At 35.4% G+C, this 22495-nt stretch overlaps 1 pseudogene; it reads right to left on the bottom strand.

The window, feature by feature from the left end:
* Window positions 1-5523: 5523 nt before the first annotated feature.
* On the bottom strand, window positions 5524-15553 carry LOC125963962 (40S ribosomal protein S7-like; annotated as a pseudogene).
* Between the last annotated feature and the right edge of the window lie 6942 nt (window positions 15554-22495).

Genomic DNA, 22495 nt, shown 5'->3' with positions numbered 1-22495 from the left:
GATGGTAAAATTTTAACTCAACTGTTTCACATGAAAAAAGCTCACAAAACTAAAAATTATAGATGTTCAGTAATTTTTGAATTGAACTGTTCTTGTGACTACTTCACATTATATACAAGGTATGAAGAACTCAATGAAATTTAATTCAATTGGAATTCCAAGGGAATTTGCAATTTAAAGGAATGTTTATTCTGTAACAAATCTTGGGTTAGAGGCCACCTATGGATATTGCATTCTTAACATAGAATCTGTTTTGCACTAAAAATACCTTATTAAAATATTGGCGTGATGGAAAAATACATTTACTTGATGGGTATGAGGATTTCATACATACAACCCTGTCACTCTTGATATCTCTTACTCTGTTTTTTTTCTTTTTCTCCGAGACACTTATTAATTTCTATTATATCAGATAGTTTACTAATTTATCATGTTATTCACATCTTTCTCTCCATGCTAGCATATAAACTCCATGCAGTTAGTGATCGTTATCTGTATTTTTCACTGCTGAATCCTAAGCATCTACACCAGTGCCTAGAGCATTGTAGGTGTTCAATCAACAGATATCTGTTGAATGAATACATTAATAACGATAATGCTTTTTGAAGAAAAAAATCCCATCATCATTCTTGACTGTTACTTTTCTTTAAAATTTCTTAGGCATAGACTTAAAACACTATGGTAACTTGACTTATTAAAATACTTACGTAAATTTATACTTTACTATTCTAGTATAAATATTTAAGTATTCTGTAATTTTTTGTGACATAATATTGGCTCCTTTATATTTCATGCTAATAAGAAAAATGGATTTATGATACAGAATTGATAATTCATAGACTTCATTTTTCACTCAACACTGATATTTTTATTGACCTCAGTCAAATACTTTGTTTCCTACTTTAAAGCCCCCAGAGTGTTTCTATTAAAGATATGAATTGTATTTTTCTGGAAATAAATGCTTACACTTGACAGGATCAAGAGAAATTTCACTAACTACAAGGTACACTGCTCTAGAGAAAAATAAGAAATTTAATAATATTCACACAAAGGAAACTTCCTAGCCAATATTGATATTTTTAATCTAAAATTCTTGACACAATCTGCTTTGAGGAAGGCTGCTTCAAGTGGTGCTCTTGAAATTACAATGATGGTTAATAATGTACTGTTTTAAACTATAATATGTTCAATCTATAAAGAGATACTATGAATTGTTATGCTCTGGTTACATAAAAAAGGTGAATTTATTTTAGAACTATTGCCTTTTGCTACTATAAACCACATTATGTTTTAGTCAGTTCTGATGACAACTGGCAATATGAAGAAGCTAAGGTTCACCTAACTGGAAACCAAGTGACATTAGGTCTGTGACTGTGTTCATTTTGGCTCCTAAAACAAAAAATACTATAAACAGGGTGATTTATAATAAACATTTTCTCACAGTTCTGGAGGCTGGGAAGTCCAAGGTTATGGCAGCAGCAGGTTTGGTATCTAGTGAGGGCCTGCTTTGCTGTAACCTCACGTGGTGGAAGGGTCAAGGAAGATTTCTGTGACCTCTTTTATAAGGGCACTAATTCCATTCATAAGGGGTCTCCCCTTGTGACCTAATCACCTCCCAAAGGCCTCATCTTCTAATGCCGATCACGTTGGGAATTAAGGTTTCATTATAGAAATTTTGGAGGGACAAAAACACTCAGACTGTAGCAGTGGCATTGCTGATTATGAGATAAGATCATTGGGTATCAATTTCAGGCAGTATAACAGACATGGTTAATATTTCTTATGTGTTAATTTTTCTTCTTTTCGCTTGATTATGTTTATTAGGGAACATAGTGATCTACATCAGAGGACTCTAAATGAAATAAAAGATTGGAAAGAAAGATGTGGTTAGTCAATAAAGTAACTGCTCTTTCAGACTAATTGTTTAACTTTTCCTTTTTGGAAATGGATACCTACCCAAGTTGGCCTGGTACCATATGTGTATGTTTTTGCTAATTTTCAGTAAAAGTAGAAAAACTAAGAGTTCCTTACAAATAAACTTCATTGAGGAATTCTATTACATGTGTGTAGTTTGTTGAGTCTTGAAAAATATATGTATCCAATGTAACCATCATTCCAATCAAGGCAACATTTTCATTACCTCCAGAAAGTTTCCTCAATCTCCTTTGCAGTTAGTCTTTCTCCCTGCTGCCCCAAGCATCAAGCAATCACTAATATAATACTGTTAGTTTTAGAAATTCATATAACTGGAATCATATAGTACATGTTGTTTTATATCTGGCTTTGTTTGCCTAATATGCTTTTTAAATTTGTATTTTTGCATGATTTATAGTTGAATGTTTTGGTTTTGTTACTGAGTAATACTCATACAAACTTTTCAGTTCATCCATTCACATGCTCATGGGCATATAGATTGTTTTCAGTTTGGAGACAGGAAATATCTATGACTATTTGTGTATATAACTCCTGGTGTGGTCACGTGTTTTTATTTCTTTTAAGTAAATAGCTATCTGAATGGAATTTCTGGGTCATATGGTAAGTGTATGTTTAAAAGAAACCCTCGAATGAATTTCCAAAGTGGTTTTATCATTTTATACTCTGACAAAGTATAAGATTCAGGTTGATTCAAAGAGATTTCAGGTTGTTCTACATTCCCTCCAAAACTTGGTATAATCAGTCTTAGGGTTTTTAGCCTTTCTGGTAATATCTTCTGCTGTCTCAATGTGGTTTTAATTTGTATTTCCTTGATGACTGTCAATGTTGAACATCTTTCATATGCATATATATTCATGAAGAGTCTATCTAAGAGTCCGTTACCCATTTTTAAATAGTAGGGTGGTTGTCTTATTTTTGAGTTGTGGACTATATCTTGTAAACATTTTCTTCTAGTGTATGGTTTTTCTAATGGTGTTTTTTGAAGAGCTGAAGGTTTGGATCTTGATGAAGTCAAATTTTTTATTTTTATTTTATTGCTAATTTTTTTTGTATCTTGTCTAAGAAATCTTTACCACTGTTCACTAATACTTCCTCTAATACATGATTCTAAAAATATTATAGTTTTAATTTTTGTTTGGTCTCTAAGCTATTTCAAATTAAGTTGTATTATGGCATGAGGTAGAAGCCAAGGTGGTTCTTTTTCTTTTTTTTTTTTAATATAGTTTTTGCAACATGATTTGCTGAAAAAGAATGGCTTTTCCCTTTGGAATTATGTTAGTACAAATGTCAAAAATCAGTTGAGCATAAATGTTTGTGAATCTATTTCTGGACTCTCAATTCTGTTCCATTAGTCTAGAGCTACATTTATTAGGGGTTTGGAGGGGGGACTGTATTAAATCCACAGATAAATTTGAGTAGAATTGATACCTTAACAAAATTTAATCTTCCAATAAAAAATGTACATTTTCCTAATTCTTAAGATCTTTAATTTCTCTGAATGGTGTTTTGTAGCTTTTTAGTGTACAGTTCTTCCACATCTTTCATTAATTTTATTCCTAAATATTTTATGCTTTTAGATGTTATTTTTGCATTTTAAAAATTATTTCTTAATTTTGTAGCTAATATATATTTATCTTGGATCCCATAACGTTGTTAAATTCACTTTGTAATTTCGTTGGTTTTCTTATAGTTTCATTAGGATTTTCTGTGTGGACAAGCATGTTATTTGAGATCAAGATCAGTTTTACTTCCTATCTTATTTCTTTCATTCACCGATATTTTCTTTACTGTCTTCTAATCTGTTCTTAATTCCATGTATTGTATTTTTTATGTCAAGTATTTTATTTTTCATCTTTAGAAGTTTGATTTTAGTCTCTTCCAGTTCTTGAATCATTATGTTCATGTTTTCCTTTAAATCCTTGATGATTTATAATCTTTATCATAACTTTTTTTAAACATGTTTACTGCTATATCAATCACTTCTGGCACTTAATGTTCTGTGTCTATGGATGTTTTTTCTATAGGTATACGTAATATTTTCCTGCTTTTTTGCTTATCTTGTTATTTTTGAATGGATGCTGGATATTGTTAAAGGTTGAATTGAATTGTATTCCTTTAAAGAATGTTGAAATTAAGTTTTATATGAATTTCAGACTTCTGGGGCTTGCTTTTAAGATTATTTAGTGTAGACTTAGGTCATTGAAGCCCCATTGGATATCCAATGCCTCATTGGCTATTTAAACTCTGACTATTGGGATCATAAATTATACTTAGCCCTGTGTGTATTGTAGAAATTGTTTGACCTATTGCTTTTCATACTTTTCTAATCTTGGATAGTTTGTCTCATACATGAGAAAATCAGTATTCAGCCAAATATTTGAGGGAACCCCTCTCTCTGTGCATCTCTGGAGTGTGTGCTCTCTTTCTCTGTAATTTCCCTTTCTCCACTACTCTATCTCACACAGTCTAGTTGTTTTGCCTCCCTGAACTCTCATTTTTGTCCCTATACTCAGTGCAAATAAGACTTTGACAGGGTTGCCCCTCTCTGAGGTGTGACACAGAAATGCCTCCAAACAGCAGACTCTGGCAATTATATGCCTAACTTTGTTTCCTTTCTCTAAGGGAATAAGAATCATTTTCTGTCTTTTGTATAATGTTTAAATCATTTGTTCCATGTATCTTGTGGGGTTTTCTGCTATGCAGGAAGTGAAATTCCTGTCATATTTAATCATTCATGGATATAATACTATTTATAATTTTCATTTTTCAGCTCATATATCCTATCTGTTCATATATTGACTGTATTTTCCTTTTGTGTTTTGAACATATTTATTATACCTGTATTCAATTTTTGTCTGCTGAATTCACCAGCTTAGCCGTTTTAGGGTTGGTGTCTATTGACTGCTTTTTTCCTTAACTATGTATAACAATATTTCTGGCTTTGTATGTATAATTTTCATGTGTACTGCACATTATTCATAAAGCATTGTAGAAATTTTGAATATTTTTTTCTTTTAACCTGCAGGTAACTTACTAACTCATCACATTGGACTTGTGTAGGTTTGACTTTATGCATTGTTAGAATCTCTGGAAAGCCCAGGGTGTTTCTTAATCTCCTCTTACTTGTGGCATCACTCTTCAAACTATTTCTTTCTTGCTGATCTTTCAAGACTTGGTTTTAATTTGTTTTAGGGTAGATTTAAAGTAGGCCTTAACTTAGGGCTTGTTCCTTATTTCCAAAGTTGGATTTTGGTCTGTGCTGAATGCACAGGGTATTAATGAGGTGTTAAGAAGGTGTTAATAAGATCTCTCTATTGCTCTCTACTGCTGCCTTCTTGGCAATATTAAAAACAGTAAAGCAAAGTGATGTAACCTAAGTATTATCAACTCATTCTCTTAGATAATAAGTAGTTTCAGATAACAAGAACTTGATGGTACCTTCTGGAATAAGAACCTATATAGGGTGGCTTTGCTTTAGCTTGTTGGGAGTTTAGTCATCCTCTGAAAAGGAGCTTCTCTTATTTCTAGAATGTCTTTTAAATTAAACTATGAAATTTACATTATTTTAAAATATTTTGTAATAATATTTTAGTCATTTTTGTTTACAACTGAGAACTGAGACTCTGGGTATTTAAAATTAACATCCTTACCTGTGTTGCCCTTTTAGACAACAGAAAAAGTTTCAACCTTGTGTTCCACATTATTCTGCTGTGTTTTATCCAAATGAATCTTTGAGTTAGTTGGCATCCAGTTTCACCTGGGTTCTCTTGCCTACACTTTCACTTGGAAAGACTAAGTCCTCTAGGATCACATGTGCATGGTTGTCAGAGTATGGTTTCTAGGATGCTTTTGCTTATTTTTTTGTACAGCCGTTTTGAGTTGGCTTAGGCAGAATTCTCCTCTGGGCTTTAAAGATAATGTATTTCTCACTGAACATTTTCTCCAATTCAAGTACTTACCAGACTTGGTTTTTCTCGAAAGATTTCAGTTGAGGAACAGGAACAATGATCATAATAGCTTTCTGACCGCTATCAACTTACTTTCCCTGGCTGCTGTTATATTCAGCTCTCTTATCTGGGACTTAAGGTCTGAATTCATTTTCAGCTCAAGGAGACCCTGAGAGATGCTGGACTAAAACTCATCCCACTTTTCACCATTGGGCTTCACTATCTTCACACTCTAACTAATAAACATGTTCTCCTTATTGAGCACTGACCTAGGAAGAGAATACTTTATTTTTACAATTTCCTCAGCAATGTGTGAGATATAATCAGATACTAAGTTATTAAAAAGGCAGCTAATGAGGTTACATTTCAGTTTATAATCCATTTAATCAACCCTGTCTCTTTAATATCACTCAAGTGTACCCATCCTCTCTACCTTCACTACCACAATCTCTGTGCAGCCTCCTGTAATTGCTTGTCTGGTTTACTGGTCTCCTAGCCTCTACTCTGGAAACCCAATAATTCATTTTCCACATAGAAGTTATAGAGAGTATAACAGGATTTTAAAAAGGAAAATGTCACCACTTGGAGTGTGAAATCCTCCTCTGCATTTAGTAGTGGAATTTACTTATAGATGAAAGGATTGAGCAGGGGGATGAGGAAGAAATATCCTTGAAAGAGAACAAAACATAACATTATGAACAGTTGGGTTTTTTACTCTTTGAACCATGCATTTATTGCTAAGGTTGCAGACTTCTCCTCACAAGCTACAGTTGATCCTTGAACAGTGAGGAAGTTAGGGGTGCTGACCCTCTGCATACTTTACAGTTAGCCCTCTCTATCCATGATTCTGCACCTGCAAATTCAAACTCAACCAACTATGGATTGTATAGCACTGTAGTACGTATTTAGTGGGGAAAAAAATCTGATATGAGTGGACTCATACAGTTTAAACCTGTGTTGTATATTCTACGACTCAGTGAATTTTTCAATATCTCTGCCCCACTTCAAACCATCTTGCTCCCATCTGATTTACTTAGTGTCTTCCCCATTCATGCATACCGGAATCTCCTGTATTCACTGCCACTTTCAGCTTAACAACTTCCCTGACAGGTTACCTGGCTTTGAATTTATCGTCTGAGATACTGCCTCCCAGATTGCCTCCTCTTCCCTAACTGCATGCAAGTGACTACCTGAAGACATCCTTCTACTACATTCAGCCTAGGTTTCTAGAATTAGTTTTCCTGGGAGTTAAAAAAAAAAAAATCATAGTTTTTCTGCATAGGGAGAAAAAACAACTAAGCTATCAGGTATATTTTTTGTCAACATTTATTTACTAAATATTGTACACTTAGTATGTGCTAACTTTTGGTGTTGGATATACAACAACTGACATATTAAGCTAGTTTTCTATTTCTAGAGTGCTTACAGTATTCTGGAGGATATAGTCTATTAAAATAGTGAGAGAAGTTCTATTATAAGGAAGTATAGAGTGTCATTAAAATACCTAGTTGAAATACATATCTCAGTTTATAAGGAAAAATTTATTGGGAGAATAATTAAAATGAATAGGAGTTAGCAAGGAAGAAGTTGGGGCAGTGTGGAAAAGAGTATTCAGGAAAAGTAAACCAACATTTGAAAATCTAGATGCAAGAGACCACATAGCATCTTTATAGGCTGGATGGATGGGGGTTGTCAAGAGAAGTGTCAGGAAAGCTAATTTCTGGGTAGTTCATCAAAAGCTTTGTGAGCCATGAGTTTGGATTTTATCCTAACATAGTGGTTCTTAAACTTTAACGTGCATTTAAACCATACAGAAATTTTACAGTGTAGAGAGCCTTATTCACTAGGTTTGTAATGGACCTTGCTACTCTGCATTTCTCCTAAGCTCTTAGGTATTGCTGACGCTGCAGGCTCATGGACCACACTTTAAATAACAAGCTCCTAAGGGAAATAGTAAAGGTATGAGGGAGTTCAAGCAGAACATAAAATATGATCGATATTTGTTTGTCTTCTAGAAAGATCACTTTGACTACAGAATAGAGGATTAACTACAGAAGGGCAAGTTTAGATGCAGGAAGATTTTGTAGGCTATTTTATTAATCATAGTCTACTGTAACAGCACTTTAGGCTAGTTGATGTCATGGATATGGAGAAAACTGAGCAGATTCAAAAATATTTGGGAGCAAAAAATGAGAATCTTGGAAATAGATTGCACTTTGGAGTTGAAGGAGAAAATAGAAGAATAAAGAAAGATTCCTAGGTTTCTGATCCAGTCAAATTTATCACTATTCAATGTGATATAGGGCACCTGTGGAAGGTGTATAAAATAAAAGATCAAGAGATTTTTTTTTTCCTGTGGTTCCACTAGAAACTATTTTTCTTGAATTTTAATGAATTTGGTGTGATACACCCAAGGAAAAAATCCCATCCAGACAGGGCAGATAGTTTGATGTTCTAGCTGTAACATAGCTAGTTTTCAAAGTGGAGTACACACTCTGTTGTCAATTTGGATAGAGCAAATCAGTGGAGTTTCAGTAAGCAGGAAAAATTATTGGATTATTTGCTATGTGAGACTACCAGTTCTGGTTTGTTACTCACAGCTCACATTCTTTCATAGGTAAACGTGATTAGACTGAAGGCAGCTTTGCAGTCTTATAACACCAGCTAGAAATATCCAACATAAGGGAGGATTGAAGAAGAGGATTTTTTTAAATGACCAGATGAAAACATACCTATGAATCAAAAGACCTCAAACATGAGCTGGCAAAAGCCCTAACTACCTACCTCAGTCCTAAGCAGCCCATTCCTGGACAATCTGCCTGTTTACCACTTGGAAGGTTTAGCTCTCCTTGTAACACTAAGTGCTGGTGAGTCTGAGGATAAAGGTGTGTGGAGCAAAATTCTCAGAGCTTCTGTATTGTCCTTTCATTGAATGAGTCACAGATGTTTTCACTTGCAAGGATTTTGTGTTTTGCCAGTGCAGTCCATCCTTCTGTCTTGATCTGTATCTCACAATTTTCAATCCATGGTTGTTTGAATCCAAGGATGCAGAACCCATGGATATGGAGGGCTGACTGAATTGGTTTTACAAGTTAATGATGAGATAAAGAATATGTAAGTCACCTAATGGCTTCACAAGCTTTTCCCAAGTCAGCCTGTCCTACACCAGCCTCTACTTCCTTCTAACATTGTTCATTTAAACGTCCAACATTTTCCTAGTAAGGCTAATTTTTCACTGATTTTTCTCCTAATAGTTGTGGGGCATTTGATTTGCAGCATATGGAGGCTGTTAACTAATGCAGTTACAGCCAAGAATCTCTTGAGTTTCTCCTGGTTATTATCTTTCTCCTCTGACATTGTGCAGTTACACTCTGTGAGCAGGTAAAGGATTATGAGAAAACATCTAGCAGTTGGAAAACACTTTTAATTCTTACTTTCCCAAACCTACTGATGTTGACAGTCTTTTTTTCTTTTCTCCAATTATTTTTTAAGGTTAACATATTTATTTCACAACTCTTCATGGTCTAGTCAGATAATTAATTGTAAGTTCAATATTGCTGACTAAATAAAACAAATTATCCAATATGTGAAAATTCAGTTATCACATGGGCGTGCCTTCCGTAGATCAATTTTATGGCTATCCAGAATATTTTATTCTGCAAAGATTTTGTCCACAAAGGAAGGTTCTATCTAGTGGTTGGAATTTACTACAGTCTGCATATTTCTCTTATGAAGAGCTGAGTTTTAGAAGGGTTATTTCACCTTATTAGACTCTCTGAGCCAATTATGGTTAGAGCCCAAGATGAATTGTTTGCTTAAGTCAGAGCTTTGCAACTTTCCTCATCATGACAATCACTTGGGGTGCTCATTAAAAGACATTTTTTCCTGATTCTAATCCAGAAATGAATTAGAATGTTCAGGAGATAAACCTAGTGTTAGGGTTCTCCAGAGAAACAGAACCAATAGGATAGGTATATATGTGGGTACGTGGTGATTTATTATGAGAAATTGGCTCACATGGTTATGGAGGCTGAGAAGTACCACGAGATGCCATCTGCAAGATGGAGCACCAGGGAAGCTGGTAGTGTGATTGAGTCGAAGTCTGAAAGCCTGAGAACAAGAGGAGATGATGATGTGAATTCAGACTGATGCTGGAGAAGATGAGATGAGCTGTCCCAGCTCAACTTGTGAGGCAGGAAACAAAGAGGCAAATTTCTCCTTCCTCCACATTCTGTTTTAGTCAGCCCTCAGCAGATTGGATGATGCCCAACCATATTGTACAGGGCCTTCTACTTCATTGGGTTCACTGATTCAGGTACCAATGTCAACCAGAAATCTACTCAAAACACTCCCCCAGTAAGATATAATCCAGGCATCCATGCCTCACTCATGTTGACACATAAAATTACCCAACCCAACTACACCTTTTGTTAACTTCGCACCCATACTCATCTCCTTAAACCATACTTAAGATGCAATTCATGAAAATAAGATCATAATTTTGCCTGTTGTGCTACAACTCTCCTGTGTACAATTGAAAATGCACTGACTGCTTTTCCGGTAAAGGAGGTAGAGTTCTTGAGTGATGGTTAGTCTTCTCTTTGATAGTCTATAACTTATACTATGATGTTAAATTAACAATACTTAAATATATGTTGTAAAGTCAATATATTTTACCTTACATTATAAGAAAATAAGAGGGGAAAGAGAACAAGCATGCCTATGTGTGTGTATATCTGAGTGGTGTAGAAACAGGCCTAATTTCTGCAACTGGCCACATGGTTTTAGCTAGTAATTATAACTACCTTTATCCACTATCCATTCTCTATCCCCTTTTCTTCACCAAGCACCTCAGTTGGTCATGGTTCTTTAACCGGTGGAGTGACCCAAACCTTCATTCCTGAAGGGTCTGGACCATTAGTAGTCCTGCCTGGATTTGGTTAGTGTAGTTTTCTATTGACTTTAATCACACGATATGATAATATTAAGTAACACCCTAAGAGATTGCCTATATTCAAGACTTACTCTTCCTTGCTGCCATTGTAAAGTAGTAGTCCAATTTCCTCTTGGTATGAGATCAGTTACCCGAGCTTACACTGAAACGCCCTTCTTTGGTGATTTGGAAGCATGAGGAGCCCAAAGTGGCCAGTGGGGTGTTGGCATTATTAACTTCAAGGTCAGTGGAATCATCTCCTGGTGTAAGCATTCCTTCCTCTGGAACTAAAATCCCCAGTCCAGCAGAGTATATAGCCTGAAGAACACAAAGCAAAAATTTTGCTAGAGGTACCAGGGGTAATATTGAGTGGATCCATTGCCATTTCTACTCCTTGACTCCTGGACCTGTGAATCCTGGCTTCGGGAGAAAGAGCACCATATACAGGATGTTGATTTAGAGCATGTACAGCCTTCTGCAGAACCTTGCTACAGCCCTGTGAGGTATCACCACCTTACTGGCACTGTAACTAAGTCTTCAAAAGACCATTACACCATTCGATCAAGCCAGCTGCTTCAGTGTGGTGAGAAATATGGTAAGACCAATAAATTCCATGAGCACTGGCCCATTGCTGCCCTTCTTTTGCTGTGAAGTGATTTTCTTGATCTGAAACAATGCTGTGTGGAATACCATGATGATGGATAAACCATTCTTTAAGTCTATGGATGGTAGTTTTGGAAGAAACATTGAGTGCAGGGAAGGCAAATTCGTACCCAGAGTAAGTGTCTATTCCCATAAGCATAAAACACTGCCCCTTGCATAATGGAAGTGGTCCAGTGTAATCCACCTACTACTAGGGAGTTGGTGCCATATTAGGGACTCAGAATTGGTCTCTATTGCTAGCAGATGAGGCACTCAGTGGTAGTCGTAGCCAGATTGGCCTCAGTGTGTGGAAGGCCATATTGCTGAGCCCATGCATAAGCTCTGTCCCTGTCATCATGGCCATTTTGTTCATGAGCCCATTTGGCAATGACAGGGGTGGCTGGGGAAAGAGACTGCCTGGTATTCACAAAACAGTTCATCTTATCCACTTGAATATTAAAATTCTCCTCTGCTGAGGTCACCCTTTGCTGAACAATTACATGGGATACAAATATCTTCATGTTTTGGCCCAATCAGAGGGGTCAACCCCTGTACTTCTTCCCCAGATTTCCTCCTCATAAATTTTCCAATCATGTTTCTTCCAGATCCCTGACTGACTAGCCAAACCGTTGACCACAACCCATGAGCCAGTTTATAATCATACATCTGGCCATTTCTCCTTCCAAGCAAAGTGAAAAACCGTGTGCCTGCTTGAGGCCAATCAAGTATATACCACTTTCATTTGATTATGGAGTGTTTCTATGCATGCCCAACTGTGTAGCTTGGTGGATCAGATAATGCCTAGGCTAAACTAGTTATTTCTTGCTCACTAGTTCCAATCAGCATAATGTCATTGATGTAATGGACCAGTATGATATCTTATAGAAGGAAAAGTGATCAACATCTCTGGGCTAAGTTATTATATAGGCCTAGAGAGTTGTGATATACTCTTGAGATATGACAGTCAAGGTATAATGCCAGCCTTGCCAGCTGAAAAAAAAAGTCTGCTCCTGGTGGATCTTATGGAGAAAAGGGTATTTGCCAGGTCAATAGCTGAATACTTGATACCAAGGAATGTGTTAATTTGTTCAAGCAATGAAACCACATCTGGTACAGCAGCTGCAATTGGATTCACTGTCACAGTTAAGCTTACGGTAATCCACTGTCATTTTTCAAAATCCATCTTTCTTTTGCACAGGCCAAAATAGGACTGTTGAGTGGGGATGTGGTGGGAATCACCACTCCTGCATCTTTCAAGTCCTCAATAATGGCACTGATCTCCGCAATCCCTTCAGGAATGCGGTGGTATTTTTTGGCTTACTATTTTTTTATGTAGGGAGACAGGCCTTTGCTACCATAATAGCCCTCACTCCTCACCAGATGATGATTTTATGTACACAGATTTGGGTATTACTGACTTACATTATTGGTAGGCACCAAGTTTGTTATCGTATTGTATAAAAGTTTAGTAAAATGTTCTCCCAAATATGCATATTCTAAGAAGTAGACAAAATTAATGTAATTATAAGATCTTGAGAAAAGAAATGTTTGGACATTTAAGGTTGGAAGATTCATTGGCTACCTGTAAAGGAACGCCTAAGCAGATATGATAGCACAGTTACAAAGTACAGTTAGAATGTGGCAGGTAAATGTAATTGTAAACTATTGCTATATTGGTTATCCTTTTATTTGTTTCCTGTTTTAGGTTTGCTATACTGTGAATTATTGGAAAACTTACCAGCAGGTGGTAGCACTGTTTAACAAATATACCCCTGATCACGAAGTGACTGAATTATTGGCTGCGAATGCAGCAAAATTCAAATATGTCAGAATAGTGGATTGTGATCCAGAAAATCCAAGTCCTGGTCCCAGTGGTATTACTTATTGGCCTCATCACTTTGCAAAAATAAATCTCATAGTGTTTAAATAACACTATAAATAAAATTAGTATAATAACAACTGCCTTGGCTTCTGCTGTTTTAAGGTTAGGAATAGAAACTGATTGTAAAAATCATTAAGGGAAAGGTAGGATGCTGTGTAAATGCAAATATCATTTCTCATTTTTTTGTCTGTTTTTTTCTTTATTTTCCAGGCATTAATTTTAAGATGTGTTCTTACTAGTAACAAAGGTAGTTCTAAAAAGGTCCAACATGAATGTAAAATGATTTCCCATTGGTCATATGTTCAACTATTTTTTGACCATTTTTCTGTTCATTTCCATGTGGTATAAGATCTCAAAACCCATTTTGTTGGGTCTGAGGAAGAGTAGCTCTAGCCTCTGAATCCTTCTTTGCACACCCACTGCTTTCCTAACCTTTGTAAATGCGTGAACTAAAGAGGAAAAGTCCAAGAGAACGCAAATAACTTCAAGGAAATATGTGTTAACATATTTAAAGTATAAGGAGCATAATGAGCCAGCACTTACCTTTACTGTGTGCAGAGAAGTGTACTAACCACTGAAAGGATTACAGAAGCCAGAGACTTCCAAAAATGAAGAACTTTTTTTTTTTTTCGACAGATGCTTACTGATCTCCGTCAGTAGACAAGGAAATTTACTAGATGCTGGGGATCCAGGCTGTATAAGAATACATAATTCTCAAAGTTGAAATTTCTATAGTTGAGTTGAAGATCACCTATCAGCAAGAGTAAACAGATATAGTACAAGGCAGGAGACGAACCATGAAAGGAAATGCACGACTGGGTGGTGGTTTAGATTAAAGCCAACCTGGGCAAGATTGAAGGAGAGAAGAGAGTCTAGGTGGACGTAAATGATACTTACAGAGACAGGTATTTGATGTGAAGGTGATAGGGTATAATAGTTAAGACTATAGTCTTTGGGTCAGAATGATCTGACATAAAGTAATAACTCTACCACTTACAAACTGAGTGACCTTTGGCAAGGTACTCTGATTTTTTGATTCTTCATCTGTAAAATGTAGGTGATAATAGTGCATCTGTTTCATAGAGTTATTGTGAGAATCTATGTGGAAATTAGTGTACAGTAAACTCTAAATGGGGAAGCAAACAGAGTTTTTTGAGATGTGTAAAATATATAGAAGAGCAGTTGATATAAGGCGCTGCATGCTGGACACTTAAGTTTGTATTTATTATAGCGGACAAAGGGAAGTGTAGATTCTTGTATAGAAAGAGATGTCCGTGAAAAGATACTTAAAAGGTGTTATAGGAGTTTGTATAGGTGTTTTAGAACAGAGAAGGGGTGGAGGCAACAGAAGGAAGGTCATCTGAAGAGTGTGGATATGAGGTCATATGAGGTTACATTTGAGTAAAGCATTTGGAAAGACTTGGTGAGATCAAGGGAGAGAGAGGATTAAAAAGTTATTCCAATAACTTGAGCCTAGGGAACTAGGGGGATGGTTGTATCTTTGGCAAAAATAAGAGATAGTTTCTTTATGTGTGAGGAAAGCAAATATATTTATTCTCATGAGAAAGAGGCTGTAAGAAAACACACAACAACAAGCAGAAGGGTCCAAGATCAAGGCTGGACATTTCAGTTGGGAATCGTCTGCTGACTTTGAAAGTGTTCATTGAAACCAGCTGCTATAGGGTGATTGAAGGTAGTAGAAAAAAAAGGAAAAAGAAAAATCACATAAGTATATGCTAAGAAAGACTATCCTTGGATCTGATAGAACATTTGGGAAAGTGATAAACTTATAAGCATCACAGCAAGCCAAATTCTGTTTACATGAACGTGGAAGAGCAATTTCCCCTTCCTGTGCAGAACTTTTGCCCAGGCCCATAGTCAACATGAGTTGACTAATAATTCGGATACTAACACATTATAACTAATTTAGTATCTGGCTGAGGCATGTACAGTAATGTCAAATAGCAGGTACCTCATTTTCTGTTAAATTATTGTGTTCTTTAGAAAAACTTAGTTTCCCCAGGTTTTCCTTGTAAAGAGAATGGAATGTCTCTCTGGAACAAGTTGACCACCCATAAAACATGCAAAAAGATGAAACAGTAAAATTCCTTCCAGAGGCTCTGGGAAGACTTCTCTAAGATCCTATCCCCATAGCTGTTTTGGGCAATTATCCTCAATATCAGAGTTATATGCCACACTTACTTTTACCAGCATGCTTACAACACTGTGTTGGTATTATCATTTTAGAGGTGGCTGTGACCCTGAGTAAAACCAAAGGCCTTAAAGACAATAAAAAAGCTATTGAAAATAGTACTATTAAGATCTAATTTATAAAAAGTCACCAATTTTGCAAAATGTATGCATTCTAGTAACCACTATGGTAGTGGTTCCTGTGTAGAACATTTCCATGACACTAAAAATTCTTTAGTGTCCCTTTGCAGTCAATCCTCTCCTCACTTCTGGCCACTGGCAATCAATATTGTGCTTTCTGTCTCTGTAGCTATAACTTTTCTAGGATTTCATATAAACAGAATGATGCAGGATATATTCTTCTGTATCTGATTTCTTTCTCTTAGCATATTACTTTTACACTTCAGTTTATTGTTGCCTCTATCAGTAATTGTGCCTTGTTTTTCGTTATTGACTGAACTTCATACTTTATTTGAAATTCATTAGTTTTTCCATAATATATGTTTCTAGGATCCAATCCAGAATATCACATTACATTTAGTTGTTATGTCTCTTTACACTCTTGGGCTATAACTGTTCCTCAAACTTTTCTTGTTTATGATAACCTGGACTTTTTTGAGGAGTACTAGTTGGATATTTTAAACAGTATCTTGTTTTGGTTTGTCTGGTGGTTTTCTCATGGTTAGACTAGGGTTAAAGGTTTTTCAGAGTATAACCAAGAAGTGAAGTAGTTTTAAATTTATAATATCAAAATGATTTATCACTTACGGTAACGATTCTGATCATCTGGCTAGTTTTTCTGCCCTGAAAAGTCACTTTTTCCCTCTTTCCATTCTGTACTCTAGAAGCAAGTCACCAAGTATAGCCTGTACTTAAGTGTGGGTTTATGCTTCACCTTCTTTAAGGGGAGAGTGTCTATATAAATTACTTGGAAATCTCCTGTAAAGGAGATTTGTCTCTTGTCCCCTATTTATTTATTTATATAAGCCTTTATTTTATCAGTATAGACTCATGTTTTTATTTTATAATTTGGGTTATCATTGTAATACTACATTATGTATTTGATTGCTCACATTTTCCCAGCTTTGGCAGCTGGGGACTCTTTCACTTATGAGAATACATTCACTCTTTCATCGTTAATTACAATGTTGGATATAGATGTTTTATAGATGTGCTTTATCACTTTGTAAAAGTTTGCCTCTATTTCTAATTTTCTGAGACTTAAAAAGTTTAGAATAGATGTTGGAGTTGGGAAAATCGTTTTTGTGCATCGATTGAGGTGATCATATGATTTTTTCTTTTTAATTAACAAATACTATGAATTGCATTCATTGATTTTTTTTCTTTTTTTTTGGAATGTTAAATCAACCTGATGTTCCTGAGAAAAACTTCCCTTGGTCATGATTCTTAACCTTTTTCATATAGCTTGATTTGTTGAAAATTTTAGAACCTTTGCACATATGTTCATGAGGGATATTAGTCTTCTTTTTTTTTCAGTGTCTTTTTCTGATGTTAGTATCAGGACCTCACAGAATAAGTTGGAAAGCATTCTCTCCTCTTCAATTTTTTGAAATATTCTTGTGTAGAATTGGAATTAATTATTTCCTAAATGTTTAGTAGAATTCACCTTTGAAGCAAACCGGATGTGGAATTTTCAATGTAGGAAGGTTTTTAATTACAAGTTACATTTCTTCAGTATATATAAGGCTATTCAAGTTATCTGTTTCATCTTTAGTGAGCTTTGTTTGCCTATATATTTCAAGGAATATGTCCGTTTCATCTAAGTTTTTGAGTTTATTTCCATGAAGTTTTTCATAAACTTTTCCTTTGTTCTTAATATCTGTAAATCTATATTGATGCCATATCTCATTTCTGATATTGGTAAATGCCTTTCTTGCTCAGTCTGGTCAAATGTTTATAAATTTTATTGAACTTTTCAAAAAACCAGCTTTTGGTTTAGTTGATTTTTCTCTATTTTTTCTTTGTTTTCTATTTCATTGATTTTTTTTTCCCCTCTGATAATTTTTTATCTTCCTAATTTGGGTTTAATTGACTTCTTCTAGTCTTCAGTTGGAAGCTTAAGTCATTGATATTTAAGACCTTTTCTTATCTAACATAAGCATTTACTGCTATAAAGTCTTCATGAAAAACAGCTTTAGCAGCATGTCACCAATTTTGGTATGTTGTCTTTTCATTTTCATTCAGAGAAAAATACTTTGTAATTGCCCTTTTGATTTCTTCTCTGACCTATCAACTATTTAGAAGTGTTATATACTATATGGGCTCACATACCATAAAATGGTCCCATTTAAGTCTTAGAATTCAATGGCTTGTTTTGTACTTTTATCTAGGTATGCAACCATAGCCACAATCTAGTTTGACGTTTCCATCACCTAAAAAGTTTCCTGATGTCCATTTGCAGTAAATACTGGTTTTTATTCCCAGCTCCTGACAATCATTAATCTACATTCTATCTTTATAAAGTTGCCTTTTCTGTGTATTTTGTATCAACAGAAACATACTGGGTCATTTAGAGGTATGTTGTTTAATTTCTAATATTTGTGAATTTCCTGAATTTCTTTCTGTTATTGATTTATAATCATGTACTTTGCATGATTTTAATTCTTTTAAATTTACTGAAGCATGTTTTATGGCTTGGTGTATAGTTTGTTCTGGAGAATGTTGTATCTACACCTGAGAAGGATGTGTGTTTTTTGTGGTGGATGGAGTATTCTAGAGATGTCAATTATGTCAGGTTGGTTGATAGTGTTATTCAAATCTTCTGTATCTTTGCTGATTTTCTGTCTAGTTTCTCTTTTCATTATTGAGAATGTAGTATTGAAATGTCCGATTTTTATTGTTGAGATCTGTATTTCTCCCTTCAATTTTGTCATTTTTTTTACTAGATGTATTTTGGGGCTATGATGTTCGGTACTCATGTTTTGATATTCCTTATTTTTCTGTTGAATTGACCATTTTATCATTCTTTGGTCTAGTGTATATTTTCTTCTGACACTGATATGGTCATTCGAACTCTCTTATGATTACTGTTTGCCTGGTACAGCTTTCCCCATTCTTTCACTTTAAGTCACTTTGTGCCATTCAATCTAAAGTTTATCTCTTGTGGATAGAGTACAGTTGTATTACATATCTATTTGGTCTCAATTTACCAATCTCTGCCTTTTGATTGGAGTGTTTAACCCATTTACATTTAGTGTAATTATTGATATAGTTGGATTAATGTCAGTCACTTTGCTATTTAGTTTTCCTCCTTTACTACCTTATTTTGCTTTAAGTAGATCTTTGCTGGAGTATCACTTTTTTTTTTTTTGAGTTAGTTTCTCAATGGCTTTTTCCCTAGGGATTATAACATCTTAATTAAAAATAATCTGCTTCAGATTATTCCTAACTTAATTGCAATAAAATGAATTTTGCTCTAGTATAGTTCCCTTCCCTCATTTATCCTTTGTGATGTTATTGTCATATATATTTACCCTTAAATATTATATGATAGAAGTTATAAAATATAGTTTTATAATAATCTTTTATCCTTACATTAGTCAAAAGAAGAAAAAAATATTCTTACTTTCTCTTATATTTATCTAAGTAATTACCTTTCCTAGTATTCTTTATTTCTCCATGGATTTAACTTACTGTCTGATGACACTTCCATTATGCCTCAAAGATTACCTTTAGTATTTTGTGTAAAGCAGGTTTGCTAATGATGAATTATCTGTCTGGTTATTTGGAAATGTCTTCATTTACCCTTTTTGGAAGAATGGTTTGAATAAAGAATTCTTGATTGCCTTCTTTTTTATATCATCTAGGCCTTAGTGTTGTTAGGAGGATCTGGTCTGGTTCTCACAAGTAGTCCATGATATTCTCCTATTGAATGTAACAATTTCACAGAGCACCAGCATCACAAAGTCACTCTGTCACCATATGGATCAAGATCAAAACAAAATTATTCTATAGTCATGTCTGAACACAGATGAAAAAGAAAACATTGCCAAAACCACAAAAATGCTCAGACATATCCCTCCCATGGTTAATATGAGTAACTATTGCTGCTTCACCAATTATAGGTTACTCTTGTTTCATTCTTCCTATTTTGCAGATAAAAAAAATTTTAAGATATAACCATAAAATTTTCTCCACTTCATGACATCATCTAATCCTTAACCAAGCCATACTTCCTTGATCCCTCTTCCAAATCACCTAACACAAACCCAAATCCTATAACACCCTTTTACTGAGACACTCCATGGTTCCCCGATGTGTGGTCTCCTTCATTATAACACATTATAAAACTAACTTTGTTCAACTATACATGAATTCCTAGTCTCTTTGGCCAAAGGGCATTGACACCTGAATTAGAAAGGATGAAAGTTAGGATGGGCAAAAACATATCAGTTAAATGCAACCAAAACTAAAGTATGAATCATAATATCAGAAAAGTTTTAATTCAAAGTTAATATAGGTGAACAATAAAGGATAAGATTTATAATAAAGACTTAAGTCAAAAATCTATCATTCCTCAAAAATCTGTCACTATTCAAAAATGGCATAAAAATGAAAAAAGATATTCCTGGATTACTCTAGTTCTAGATTAGCAGTCAGCAAGATTTTTTTGTAAAGGACAAAATCAGTAAACATTTTTAATTTTGCAGATCAGATATTTACAAGTACTCAACTTTGCCATTTTAGTATGAAAGCTGCCATAGTCAATACACAAACGGGCATAATTGTGTTTCAAGAAAAGTTTGCCTGGGCTTCCCTGGTGGCGCAGTGGTTGAGAGTCCGCCTGCCGATGCAGGGGACACGGGTTCGTGCCCCGGTCCGGGAAGATCCCACATGCCGTGGAGCGGCTAGGCCGTGAGCCATGGCCGCTGAGCCTGCGCATCCGGAGCCTGTGCTCCGCAACGGGAGAGGCCACAACAGTGAGAGCCCCGCGTACCGCAAAAAAAAAAAAAGAAAAGTTTGCTTATGGACACTAAAATTGGAATTTTATATAATTTTCATGTGGCACAAAAAATTCTTTTGATTTTTTCTCTTCAGTAATTAAAAGACATGAAAATCGTTCTTGGCTTATGGGATATACAAAAGTAGGTGATGGGCCAGGTTTGGCCTGTGTGCCTTGCTTGTTACCCCTTCTCTAGATCATTGTATGGCTCACTGCCTCACATCTTTACTGTAATGTTACCTTCTCAGTAGGGGTCTTCCCTACTTACCTTCTAATAACAGCACTCTCTGCTACCCCCTTCTCTACTTTTTGTTCCCCTATTGGACTTAAAATAATTAAATAAACTGTATATTTTATTCGTTTGTTTGACCGCTCCCCCCACTACAGTGTACACTTCCTGAAAATTAGAATTTTCAGTTTTGTTTACCATTTCAGCCCCAGGGTCTACAAAAGTGTCTGGTTTGTTGTATTCACTTAATGAATATCTGTACAATGAATACATCAGAACTTGTAGAAAGAATCACACAGCAGCAGATGACAGTAGTCACCTGGGCCTAGGGTTGGTCAAATTTCAATGTCTCCAGTTTGAGAATACACATGAGAGATACCTTTAGCTCCCAGTTTTGAGAACACTCAGAAAATACCTTGGGGGAGCCAAGGGCATGGGCATGAGGGCTAAAATAATAAGCTTTTAATTCAATGATCTGAGATACCAGAAGAGATTTTTCAAATCAGGGAATTTAGTGTAAAAATCTAGTTTGGATTAAATTTTTGTTTCTTGATGCCTAGCTGGTAAAGTTTTACAGATAGTATTATAGATAGAAACTATAATTTTATTGTCTGAGTCCTTATATCAGTAATTTATTCATTCTTATTTTAATTAAAAAAAAAACTTCGAGAAGGGTAGAAGGAGTATGTTAGCAGTTGTTGCCTTACAGAAGGAGGACTGGGGATTTAACTCAGGAGAACTTACTTTTCATTTGGATTGTTTAAATAGCATTTAAAGGGAGGCTCCAGAATTTTCATATGCTGGAGTCTTAGAATGCTAATCTGATTTGAAGATGGGGAGGTAGAAAGCTTTTTTGGTTAGGTTTGTACAGCAAACACAATTTCATTGCTTAGAGGAATGGCTTGGGAAGTGTGATGGACATCATGGGGGTCTAAAGCCCCTTGAAACTCCTTTTGGGGGTTGGATATACCATTTGTATATTTTCTTTATTTTTCTAAGTAGAGATGAAAATAGAAAGTAGATCACAGTATACAAATCAGAATGTCAAATATCCAGGAAGAATATTTTTCAATGATCTGTGCCCTTTTTTTTAGAACAACCAAGAGTAAAGTGTGTTAGTTTCTAACGTGTGTTCCTCATTTGCTTAGAAGCCTAAGCAAAGCTGTTAGGATGTTTTCCTGCAGATCTATTGTAAAGGAGTATAAGACATTCCAAATAGATACACTCCTGGTTTATGAAGTGGCCTACGACTGTGGATGGGAGGACAGGACTCTGAAACCAGAGCCTCCTTCTTCCTTTTTGAGAAGAACTACTACTTACTTCCTGATTAAGAACACTAGAATCAGGCTAGCAAATCAAATGCATTCAGAGAGGTCTGTTAATATAAAGGCAGGGAACACGGCCTGCTGTAGGATGAAGAGGAACAGTGGAGAAGGTGGCAACCTAGGAAGGGGCACCACCATTGAGAAACATGGCAGCCATTCAGTAATTCTTAAACGGCCATTCAACTATTAAAGAGCATTCACAATATAGGCCTGGTCTCACCAGTCTTCCGATTCATTAAAAGAAGGTAGGCATCTAGATTTGTATGTGAGATCTATCCAATTTTTAAATGTCAATCAGTAATTCAAGATATTTAAAAATCCTACATAAGTTAAATACAGTTCCATCTAAGGCTTAATCTTCTGGCTTCCAGCTTGATGGGACTTCTGAACAAGACGATTGTTTGAGCTACAGTTTGAGCTACAGTTACGTTCTTTCACGTGATTGTAGA

The sequence above is a fragment of the Orcinus orca genome, chromosome 3 (genome assembly GCF_937001465.1).
Source record: "Orcinus orca chromosome 3, mOrcOrc1.1, whole genome shotgun sequence".
In the NCBI taxonomy this organism is placed as follows: domain Eukaryota; kingdom Metazoa; phylum Chordata; class Mammalia; order Artiodactyla; family Delphinidae; genus Orcinus; species Orcinus orca.
The sequence above is the reverse complement of the archived record's forward strand: the minus strand, read 5'-3'. Positions and strand labels throughout refer to the sequence as shown.